Source organism: Passer domesticus, chromosome 2 (genome assembly GCF_036417665.1).
Source record: "Passer domesticus isolate bPasDom1 chromosome 2, bPasDom1.hap1, whole genome shotgun sequence".
NCBI lineage: Eukaryota > Metazoa > Chordata > Aves > Passeriformes > Passeridae > Passer > Passer domesticus.
This window is the reverse complement of record NC_087475.1, coordinates 28,253,688-28,265,949: the sequence shown is the minus strand read 5'-3', so window position 1 is coordinate 28,265,949 and position 12,262 is coordinate 28,253,688. Positions and strand designations below refer to the sequence as shown.

The 12,262-nt window shown below is 38.4% G+C and overlaps 2 long non-coding RNA genes across 3 annotated transcripts in view; both read right to left on the bottom strand.

Moving 5' to 3' along the window:
* Positions 1-542: 542 nt before the first annotated feature.
* The window catches only part of LOC135293592 (uncharacterized), a 35,862-nt gene continuing 24,142 nt past the window's right edge, over positions 543-12,262 (bottom strand). The window contains exon 3 of the long non-coding RNA XR_010355682.1: positions 543-1,702. This is a non-coding gene — a long non-coding RNA (uncharacterized LOC135293592). The remainder of the gene's footprint in view (positions 1,703-12,262) is intronic.
* Positions 3,444-9,104, bottom strand: LOC135295272 (uncharacterized). Of its 2 annotated transcripts, none has more exons than XR_010357312.1 (3): positions 8,920-9,104; positions 7,457-7,653; positions 3,444-3,587 (listed from the first exon to the last, which is right to left on the bottom strand). It is a non-coding gene; the product is annotated as an uncharacterized LOC135295272 (long non-coding RNA). The 2 variants fall into 2 exon arrangements; XR_010357311.1 differs by lacking the exon at positions 3,444-3,587 and adding an exon at positions 5,546-7,245.

The following is a 12,262-nucleotide window of genomic DNA, read 5'->3' as shown; positions in this document are numbered from 1 at the left end:
GAAGGAGCCATTGATCTTTTAGTTTAAACCCTGGAACCAAAACTTCACCTATTGTACTCCATATTATCCCTGAATTCTGGCTGAATCTGATCAAATATTTCAGAAATATGTCCAGCCAGGTTTCTCAAAATTCTAGCAGTGGGAATTACACCACTTCTACCTCAAATTACTCCAGGAGATAAGCATGTTCACCATTTAAAATATCTGAAACTTGTTTAAAGTTTTTATTTGCCTAGGCAAAATCCCAGTCCTGAGTTTTGTGCTGTTGCATTAAAGTGCTGTTGTTTTTCTGAATCTTTTCCTACATATAGGTATCTGTAGGCAATGAGGCAATCACATCTGCAACTTGAATAATTTAAGGTAATTTGTTCATGTTTCTACCTGTTCTCTACACTACAGCTGAGAGTCTTTCAAAATCTTTTCAACTTTTCAGAAGAATTCTCAAAATCAGGACCTCAGAGCTGAAGGGTTCCAGCAATGGCCTTGCCATGGCACAGACACCCTTCCTTTCCTCCTACCTGTGGCTTTGCTGATACCTCCCAAGGTCACATTAGCTCTTTGGCTAACTGCCCAATGGACATGCCCACCCTGCCAATTGTACCTTCCTCTTCAGACCTTTTGAGTGTCAGCATAACAGTGTCCTATCGCAAAAGAGGGATTCATTCTTTGTTTCCAAATCCAGTGTTCAGTTGTCTTCAAAGGCCCAAGACTCAGATTAACCCATTTACAGAATAATCCAACTCATTCTGTATGCCTAGTTTGTCCCTCTCTTTGTTTACTTACCCAGTAGCTTTGGGGGCACCTGCAAATTTTGCAAGTGATAATTTTTTATTTTCTCCCAGTTGATTGATTCAAGTATCAATACAGGTATTAAGAATGCCTTAAATTTACTCACAAGGTACACATTTGATAAGAAAAAGGACATTTACAGAGAAGATTAGCAGGAAAAACTACTGACATCTGCCTGTAATTCCAAAACAGTTCAGTGCAAAGAGGACCAACACAGAATAAAGCACACACTTTTGCTTTTACTCTGTACAGATAAACCAATTCAGACAACAAAACATTTTAAGTTTCCAGTCCCTTCAACAAGCATGCATAGCTCCTCTACCACAGTTCCTCATTCAGAAATAGCTTTTTTTCTTCATAAGCTACATATTCTTACTCTTTATTTAAGCAAGACAATCCAGTTTCAAAGCAGCAACTCAAATCCATCTTCTTTAAAAACAATGGAAACTTTCCAGATAGTGCATTAGATGCAGGGTGAGATTCATGAGATCCTTACTCTTTATTGTAATTTTTTAAGTGTGTATTTATAATGTGTGTACTAAATTTCAAAGTTGATTGTTTAAGCAGGACAATTTTGATATCTCTGGTCCCAGACAGAGGTCCTGACACTTTCAGAAGTTTAAAGCAGGAGAAATATACAGGCAAATTCAAAGGCAACTAATCTTTCTTTGTAATTTTTACTGTTGTGCTCAGTACACAGAAAGCTTGAAAAGCAGTTAATCTGATCAAACAGATCATCTCTGAAAGCAACAGGTGACTGCCACCATCCACTCCCAGACACACAGCTAACCATGCTGACCATTGGCAGCCCAAAAGTGATTACCCAGAAGTGATCAGCCCTTGAAAAAATCATCTTTCAGTCTTCTACCTTCCACATTTGTTCATGGCAAAAGCCAGCCTCTGTGAGGTTATCCTGAAAGTAAAAAAAAAACATGGCAATTATTCAGGCATGCTGATGCAGAAACACATGGTCCTTCCCTGAAGGGAGAAATCAGACTCCAATCTTAACAAAACAAGCAAGCTGCTTCTCTCACAGGTTTGCAAAAAAGAGAAACGGGGATCAAAAGAAACCTCAGAAGATGTTCAGTGCCACTAAGGGATAATTCATGACACCCTAGAAGTATATTCTGCTAGGAGAATATACTCTACACTACACAGCAGAATCACAGTACCCTACTATTCACATGGAAAGAAATCAGCTAGTCCACCAAAAGCCATCATGGTTATGTGTTTTATTTCCCTGCCCTGGGATGAAAGTATTTTAAAAACTTTCTTTCCATCATCCAAATTTTGCATCAATATTCACAAATGACCTGGGAAAAAATATGAAAAGTTATAGAAAAATTTTAATTAAATAAAATAGTGAAATGAATCCCTACAGTGAGTGGCAGGGAAGTTAGAATGAAGAGAGAACACAAAAATTACTGGAATACTGGAAAACAGAAGGAAATAATTATGATTGAGCAATGAAAAAGACTCCCTGTAGCACACATAATAATAAAACCATTTACAGATTACTAAGAAAACATTCCCTGACCATAATTGAGGGTATCTATCATGTTGTGGTGCAAAATTTGGAATATCTGCAGCAAAACCTTAAGGGGGTAGAGTTCAATCTCCTTCTAGTTGAATGCGGTCTCCAAGTACCACATGTTCCTGTTATAGGCTGCTGGGAAAGCAAAACACACATTGCAAGCTTTCACTTTTCCAAGAGAATGTTTCATTCATGGTTACTAGCTCTCTATTTTGAAATTCTCAGTTTAAAGTAATAATTAATTTACATTGTCTTATATTTCTGCTCTCCTGACATTTATTACAGATTTGCATTTGGAGTGAAAAGTGGGGGTTGGGTTCGCATATTTTTATGCTTGTTACTTTACACAGGCTTCTCTCTGTGATACATGATACCTCTGGTCTTCACTAGACTTATTTTGCTATCACACCTGGCCCAGAAGTGCTAGAAAACTGCCGTGTTGTTTGTGAGAAAGATGGTTAAATCTACTCATGGCCCTGCAGAGCAGGAGATCAAATTTATTATCTGGAGTACAGCTGAGTTGCTAGGATGACCAGCTGTTCTAAACATAAAGCACATAGCTTCACACTTGGCTTACATTCCTCCATTTCTCCTAGATATATATATTTTATTTTTTTTTACAAATCAGAATAGGAATTGTGGGAACTCCATTTGTATATCAAGCATAGGATTCAGTCAGCCAACCTTATCTCCCTTGCTCAACTTTGAGAAATCACCAGTGATTAAGAACCATTTTTGCACAGATGTGGGAGCAGCTGTTTAAAATCTCACTCTGAAGCAACTCAGTTTCCAGCCAGAGTTACTTTCTCAAAGGCATTCTAGAAATTGCAAGTGTCAGAGGTTTGAACTGGCACAGAGGAAAAAAAATCATTAAGTAATGTTTCATTTATTAATCTATCCCAGATGAGAATAGCAGTAACCCATTTCCTGCATTTTATATTGCTGAGACACTCTTCTCTCAGTTGCTTTACTACAAACAGTTTGAAAGCATGTTAAAGAAAGAAATGCATACTAACAGAGAAATGCTTTAATCAGAGATTGTAAAACAAAACAGAATGGCAGATGAACCAAGTCCTGTTCATCTGTAAGGGCTGCAGTTATGCCATTAGCTTTACCTCACTACAATCTGTTCAGGGCAATGGGGAGTTTCATGTAAAAAATCAATGGTTCAATCTTGCCTTATAAACATCGGGTAGCATAGCTGTCTACAGTGTTCTGGCAGATTCAGGACAAGATGGATGATTCTTTCTTTGAAATTTGCTCTCTGAAAGCAGAAAAATGACCAGAGGGTAGCATATAAAAAAACATCACAGTCTTAAAAAGAAAAAAAAAACCACTGTCTAGAACAATTAGAAAAGTCAAGTACACTGTTTACTTTTTCCTAATGCAAACTGATAGCCACTCCCCAGTGTAATTTGTATTGTCCAAGCTCACAGAATTATCAAGTGAAGCAGCAACAAACACAACCTCCACAACAGAGATGAGGTGCCTCATAATAACATACCACCAAGACAGCTCTTTGCAAGCAAATATCAACCCTCTGGCTTCCAAGGCAAGGGAGGCAACCCTGGCTTCTCCCAAGGAGCTGGGGCAGATCATCATATGAGCAGGTATAGACTGCTGGGTAGAAAGAGAGACGGTGGCATTGATTTGGTGTTTAAGCACTGACCCTCAGTCCACTCATACTGAAAGGTGGAAACCCCTGACAAAGCCGCTGGCTGCTCTGGGGGCACTGTGAGAGCTCTGGACATCACATTGCCACAGAGGTTCCCTGTGTGCCATCCCTCGATGCCAGTATCAAGGCACAGGAAGTGTTAAGACTCAGTTAAACTCATATGTAGGTGGAAAAGAGGGTAATGACCCCAGCTCTAACCACAGTCAAGCAGATGAAGTGTTCAGTACTGTGACTGACTTTCCAAATCTCCTCAAAGAGACATCCTTTTTAAACTGTGACCCTTCCCTTGCAGCATCAAGATGACAGGTGGTCCTCTGCCTGTTACACCCTCATTGTCTAAGAGGTGCTCTATAATTACTTCAGATTGATTTACATACAGGTGATGGATTACAACTCTGTAGTCACTTTTCCCCTTCTATTTAATATCTAAACATTTAATACGGTATATTTCCAACTTAATTGAAAAAGTTACTGTTGCTCAAACTTTATGGAACATTAGTACATCATTTAGGTGCAAACTGCAGACTTATTTATAAATGGCAGGCACGATGACACATTTCTTCAGTCTATACAAAACTACAAGATATGACTCATGATTAAGTCATGACTCGTAGACATAAGAGAAATGCTTAAATGTCTTATCTTATGCTCAGAAATGTGCTATAATCATGGTGTTCAGTGCACCAGCAAGGTCATATACTTTGTAGCCAAACAAGAGTATTGCAGAGTGCTTGAAAGAGCATCTGTACCCTCTTTTCACTCTGGGAAATCAAAAAGGAGTCTTGCAATATAGCATTGCCCTCCAGGCTATTGTATGCAGAGGTAAATCCAAAATAATGAACTTAGAGACATTGCATCTTTTAATTTGGCCATTGAATACCTCATAAAGGTATTGCCCAAAATCTGCTGGGTCTCAAAACCATATGCGGTTTAGATGCCCATAGGAATTCTGTGTAGAGAATGAATAAATAAGAAGTGGAAATTTGACCCTTTATGGAGTAACAGAGTGTGGCAGAGATGCGTCAGCCTGTAAGGAACTGATACAACTCTGCATTCAAGGTCACCATAATGAAATTACAGTGTACATTTGAAGTAATCAGAAGGCCACTCCAATGTTCATTTGGCAGAAGATACTCCCTTATCAAAAGAATCAAACTTTGAGAGTCCAAAATAGACTTCTCACATTTCTGTGCAGCTTCAGTTTAATACTCTAAATTGCTCGTGCTTGCCCCACAATGGCAATGTAATCAAACAAATAAAGCTTCTTCTCTGATGTAATTTATCCAAAAGTGTTCCATAACAACTCCTGCACTACAAGTGTCCAAGTACACAGAGTATCTTCTGAACCTGCAGATGACTTTGAGTCACTGTCTCGATGTCAAAAATAGAAATAAGGAAATTCATTCTGCCTTGTAAATTAGAGAAGAAATAGTACAAGAAGCATAATGCCTGCATATCTATAGAAGCCTTTTACCAAACAATATGAATATGCATTTAACTGTATAGGGGCAGAAAATACATATGTGGCTAATTTTTTTTTTTTTTTTTTTTACAAAGAGGTAATTCAGTACTAAGCAACTTAAACCTAATTTTTTTTTTTTATTTCTCATGGTGCAAACACAGGAGTTGTCATACCATTATCACTGGTGGGGTGAGAGGCAGAAAAGGCCTTGACACTGTGAAACCCTGCTCAGTCATAGTTTAAACACCCCTTTTATCAACACTGCTTCCAGCAGTAATCCAAAATACAGCCTCTTTATAGCCAGTATGAAGAAAATTAACTCTGCTCTAAGGAAAACCAACACACATACACAGTTTGAAAAGTAGTCTTCTCTAGAGATTTTTTGTTTCTTTCCATTTACAGGAGCCAGAGCTTCCTTGGGTAGGGAAGAGATACAGAAAAAGCTGTACAGCTAAAATGAGTACACCAGCTGATGAGCCTGGAGGTGTTCTGCACACATTAACTGATGTAGCAGGGACAGTCACTATAAAAGTGCCTTCATTGTGAAGGCTACTACTGAAAAGGCAAATTCCCTCTTCAAAGGAATATAAATTTAGTAATGCTTGACTTCTGGTTTAGGTAGGAGTTCTGTGTGCAGATGTAGAAAGAATATGATTACTGTTATTTTAAAAAGCTATAATTTCTACTAAAGACTAGGTATTTTTCAGGTGCATTTAAGCCTCAATTTAGCATTGATTATCAAGTTGTTCCCAGGAATATATTTATATAAAGAAGTGGACTTTGGGTTGTTTTGGTTTTTTTAATGCATTAATGCTGTTTTGACTTTCCACATTGGCACTTTATTTCAGCAAAATGACACTTCATTTTCACTGATGTCTTTTTGGAAGGATGGCAATAAAACAAACAAACAATTTGGTGTTGGACTTGAGTCACAAATGAGTAGCATGTCTCAAATACAGCCCTGTGACTTTCTTGTCTGGAGAAGAGACATCCTGGGGGGAACCTAACAGCAATTTTCTAATAGTTAAGATAAGAGAACAGAGCAAGGTTCTTTAATGAAGGAATGTGGGAGAACAACTGACAGCAGTCACTAATTGAAACAGGGGAAGATCCAACTGGATATAAGGAAAAAAAAATACTACAGCTTTTCAAGCTTTCAGTCACTACAGAGGATACCATGTTTGAATGCCCTAATGACAGAGAGGTCTTGAAATTCCCACATGAGAGGAGTTGTTTTCTGGCTCGCCAGTACCCAAAAACCATGTATTCCCTTTCTCCATCAGTGGAATTTCTCTTAGGGAGGTTCAAAATGCATCACAAGAATTTATTATATTTATAAATGTGTTGTGCCTTTTTATCTGCTAAGAAGAAGAAAACTACTGTTTTCACAATAAAATTATTCTTCTTTGAAAGGGAAAATCCCATAAAGTCTGCTCTGTAATCCAGGTAACCTGCTGATAAAAATGTCTTCACTCCATGAGTAAATGTCTAAAGGAAAACAGCAGACTTTCTGCTGCTTTTATTGATTTTGGGCTTTGCTGTGTTCTGTCTAATTTGTACACAGAGTCAGCTTTTCACTTTATCCTTTATCTGTGCTAATCTAGTGGAAGACAGTGTACAAATTAGAACTGAGATCCTTAAGATTAAGATTCATAGTTATGGGCTTTGTCATTGTCTTTAAGTAATTTAATAAAGCAGTGTATCTGTCAGATTGATGGACATTGTTCAGATAAGTTCAGTTTTTGAAGCTACACCAGACCAATTTCTCCAGGTGAAGACCACATACTGCACAGAAGAAGAAGGAAAAAAAAGAAATAAATATTCATAAATATTTCAGGAGGGCAAAAATGTATCTGTGAGAGGACATTACAGTGAGGAAAATTTATTTTTTCTTCCATATCTTTAAAAAGTCCTCATAATTGAAAGATGTATTTCCTTTTTATTCTTTCTTTGTTTCTTTTTTTTTATTTTTTTCTAATAGATCCCTTCCACTTACCTGAAAGCACACAATATTTCTTTTGAATTGCTTTACTGGCAGCAGAGAGTAAAGGAGGACAGATGGAGCATTCAGCAGTATCCCTCAGCACAGCTCATAGGAAGATTTGCTACACCAAGACTGGCCCAAAAGAAGAGTCATAACTTGGAGGTCCAGCATTCCAGTAGGAGGACTTTGACCTTTCCCATCTTCCACCCCTTTGGTCAGGAACAATACAAAAAACGTTGTCAAAGGTCTGTGGAAAGATCCTTTATCACATGTGGACTGTTCCCTGCTTAACCAAGATTCTGGTTTCTTTATGACAACCCCATCAGTTCAGAAAATTAAACACTTACTCTAAGAAATGTTCATACTAACAGTTACTATGAGCACTCAAAGAAAGGCTATAACTCAAAATATGGGTTGAAAAAAAAAAAATTAAGCATAGCTTGTGGTCAAAGGCATTTGTGGGTAAAGGCATCAGTAATCATTTAACCACTCACTCACTCCAGTGTGTTCAGGTGGCTGCTGCACTCAAAACAATCAAAAGTTTCCTCTGATTAGACTGTTTATCCACAGGTATCCAAAGCATTTTGTAAAGCCATGAAGTAAAAAACAAATGACCCTGTGTTTAGATACCTGGTTCCTTGCATTTTTGGGGCCAAGTGGTGAAGTTTCCAAATATTTTATACTTGTGTATTGCTTCCCACATTATTTTGAACAGCCATGCCTGTGACTCGCCTCCTAGGGAGCCAGAAAAGCTCATGGCTAAGAGTGTGGGAATTATCAGTCATTCACCTTGGTGGCTCTTGTTTTCAGATTTATAAATCAGAAAGTAAAATACTGTTGCCATGATAATTTAGGGAAAAAGCCTCTGCTAGGATTTTTCCTGTCCTGAGGAGCTGAGGGCCTCAGGAAAGAAATGTAAACAATGGCTATCTGCTGCTGTGGAATGCCACGGGTGCATCTTCCATTGGTTCATGTAAGTTGTTTTCAATCAGTGACCAATCACAGCCACCTGTGCCAAGGCTGTGAGCAGTCACAGGATTTTTGTTATTGATTCCTATTCTATTCTTGTCTTTGTAGCCTTCTGATCCTTTTCTCTCTGTTCTTCTAGTATAGTTGTAATGTAGTATTTTAGTATAATATATAACATAATAAATCAGCCCTCTGATGAAAATGGAGTCAAGCCTCGTGTCCTCGTCCGAGGGGTTGCAGTCTAAACAAGAAAATACCACCAGAAAAATCAGAAATAATAATACCACCATTGTTTCTGAACCTTTTTAAATATTATGGGCTTTATCTACAGGCAATTAATTCTACAAGCTATATATTGTAGCCTGGCCTACTGAGGTCCATGTGAAAGTGCCTGTCTATTTCAGAAAGGACAGATTTTTCACTCACTGACTTGAACAACAGATCAGATCCTGTTGCCAAGACAAAATTTAACAATTATTACTGTTATAAACTCTATTGGTACTTACTTGAAGCACAAAACAACTTGCCATGTCAATTCTGTCTCAGCAGTGGTTAAGTTTAGGCTTAACACCTACAGTTGTTGGCAGAGTCTCAAGTTTCAGGTGAGACTGTAGGTGAGTGCCTGTTGGTGCAACATATCAATCACACATCCTAGAACAGATGTAATAGGCAGCAGATAGTGTTTTCTTGAATTGACATATTAAAGTTGTATGCTTGCAGTTGCTGCTTACACCAAACCCTGAGAAAACAACTTTTCTAGAAAGGTTTTTCCACTGTTTTAATATCTTTTTAGACTGTGGTACAGTTTCAGCACCAGCATGTGGGAAAACTCTCTCAGCCATTAAAAGGATCTTGCATGATCACTGAATAGGTGTTATTAGATTCTTGTATATCCACTGAGGTTTCACAAAGTTCTGTGTCACGACACACAACTTCATTTGAGATGACTGAAAGTACCCTGTTCTGATTTAACACCGTGTGGTATCTAGCCACTTACCATAAATGAAGATGAGTTGGCCTCTATCAGGATAGAACAAATATGAAGAATAACATTGCTCACCATTTAGCACCACGAGAAATTTTGTTCTTGATAGAAACTATTTTGGTCACGATTCATTAATTTAATAATTATTCCCCCTTCCTTTTATAAGGAGAAAATATTGGCTTTCTGGCAATGAACAGAGAAATAATAAATTGGAGCAATAATTCAAATAAGAACTCACTAAAATCTTGGCCAGCACATTTAAGTTCAAATACCTACAACTGGATAAAGTCTTATGCAACTTCTACCTGTACCTCTGCAGAGGTACAGGTAGAACCTGCACTTCCTCTTTACTCCATTGGCTTTTGGAAACAAATCATCACACTTGAAAATTAGGCCTCTTGTTATGCAAGTCATCTCAGATATAAATTCTTTTAAGAATATGGTTATAGTATATTTCTTCTCCTTTCACTGGAAGACAAGATTTAAACTAAGAAATAGGTTAGAATTTGGCACAGCACATAAATGTGTTTTGAGTGCCAAAAAAGATTAAAGTGGGAGCAAAAATGGTTGAACCAGTTCTGGTAAGATTAATCCACTGGGTGATTTTAAATATAAACAGCCTTCAGACCAAGAAGCCACACTACTACCTATGCTCAGAATGGCAAAGAGATACTACAAGAATCATAGAATCTTAGAATATTCTGAGTTAAAAGGGACCCACAAGGATCATTGAGTCCAACTCCTGGGCAGCCCCAGAAGTCACACCATGTGTCTTGGAGCATTGCTTGAACACTTCTTGAAGTCTGTCAGGCTGGTGCTGTGACCATTTCCCTGAGCAGCCTGTTAAAGTGTCCAAGCACTCTCTGTGAAGAAACTTTTCCTGATATCCCACCTAAACCTCCCCTGACTCAGCTTCATGCCTTTTCCTTGAGGCCTGTCAATGGTCACCACAGAGAAGACATCAGTGACTTCCCCTGCAGTTTCCTCATCAGGATATTGATGGCTGCAATGAGGTCTGCCCTCAGTCTCCTCTTCTCCAGGCTGAACAGACCAAGTGACCTCAGCAGCCCCTCATACAGCTTCTCCTCAAGGTCCTTGATAAAGATGGTGATCTTTATCCCTCTCCTCTGGACACTTTCTAACAGCTTTGTCTTTTTTATACTGTGGCATCCAAAACTGCCCCCAGCACTCGAGGTGAGGCTGCCCCAGCTCAGAGCAGAGCAGGACAATCCCCTCCCTTGCCCAGCTGGCCATGCTGTCCCTGATGCCCCCAGGACAGGGCTGGCCCTCCTGGCTGCCAGGGCACTACTGGCTCAACTAGACCAAGAAAGCTTGCTGCTTCTCATCACATTTTCCTAATCATTTTTGACTAAATGTAATGGTGGGGATTTAATAATAGGATATTTAGTCTGACCCAATTCTTTTACTCAATCTTGAGATCAAGAAAATAAAAAAAGGAAAAATGGCTAAACAAATGAAAGTGCCAGTAGCTGGCAGCTTTCAGAGCTCAGCGACCTCCTCATGGCCCTGAACTTTGTCCTGATTTGTATGCACTATTTTTCCATCTGAACTTTTGAAAAATGTTTCAGAATTAAATTCAATTACTTTAAGAGGATCAATAATGTTGTAAGACATCTCAGAGTGTAGAGTGTGCCTAAAATAAATTCTTAACTTCTGTTTTGAAGGGAAAGATATTTGGAATATGCTTGCATGTATGTTCAAAAAATATTAAAGACATCCCTGAATCAGATTAAGTGCTAGCTCTCTGGGTCCTAATATCTTGGCACACTTCCAGACAGCAATCTTAGTGATTGAGTCATTTTGTATGGGGAGACATTCTTCAGATAATGCCCAAGTGAGTCATGAGATCTAATTCCATTAAAAAGAGTCATGAGGCCTACAATCTTAATTACATTTATGCTTCTAAGCAGAGGAATGCTTAATGGAAAAGGATAAGAATAACTCATTTTAAGTTTCTTCCAATGGAATCAGAATAGAAAGAGTATTGCCCATACCTGAAACTGAAATATGAATTTCTGCAGTCTTCCAGCTCTGAGCTCCACAAGAGCTGCAATGGTCTCAATACCATTAGTGAGATTAGAAATGTGGGATGTGGGGTGGAAGATGCTGGAAGTGATGGTCTGGTGCTTTCCAGAGATTGTAACCTTTGCCTATGTCACTCTGAATGAAATTCTCTTAGATAAGATTGCATGACAAGATAAAACAATTTAATGACTGCTAAGTCTAGATAAACATAGGCACCACTTCCATTACTCATAGAGGGCAGAATCCATGTTTTTCTGTGCTAATCAAAGAGCAGCCTTGTTTTCTGTGTCAGCTGCATGGAACAGAGATGGGGTTTTATCCAGATAACATAAGAAAACAAAGAATTGTATGGTACACTGTGTTAAAAAGCAATTATTAAGAAGAGCTACCTCATATTTTCACAGCTCCAGGACACAAAACCTCACAAGCAGCCAGAGCTCATCGGGTGTGCCCCTGCAGCACAACTTGCAGTGACAGGCCAGCAAAAGGACTGCAACATTCATAGATCCTTGAAAATTAGTGACATAGGGGACAAAGGTTCAGTTAGCATTTCCATTAGTCATGAAATTAATTGGTTAATCTCTGAACTCCTCAACTACAACCTTTAACATAATTAGCGCATGTTTCTGCAACTAATTAAAAATAGTCATCATTAAAATCTGGTAAAACATACCTAATTTACTACTTCATACCTAATCTTGACTGAAAAGGTTGTTTTATACCTTGACGTAAATAATTGGTTATAAGTTCCAGACTGCTGAAGCAAGCCTCTTACAACAAGATTATCTGTCTTCAAGTCATTTTTGTCTTGACAGTTG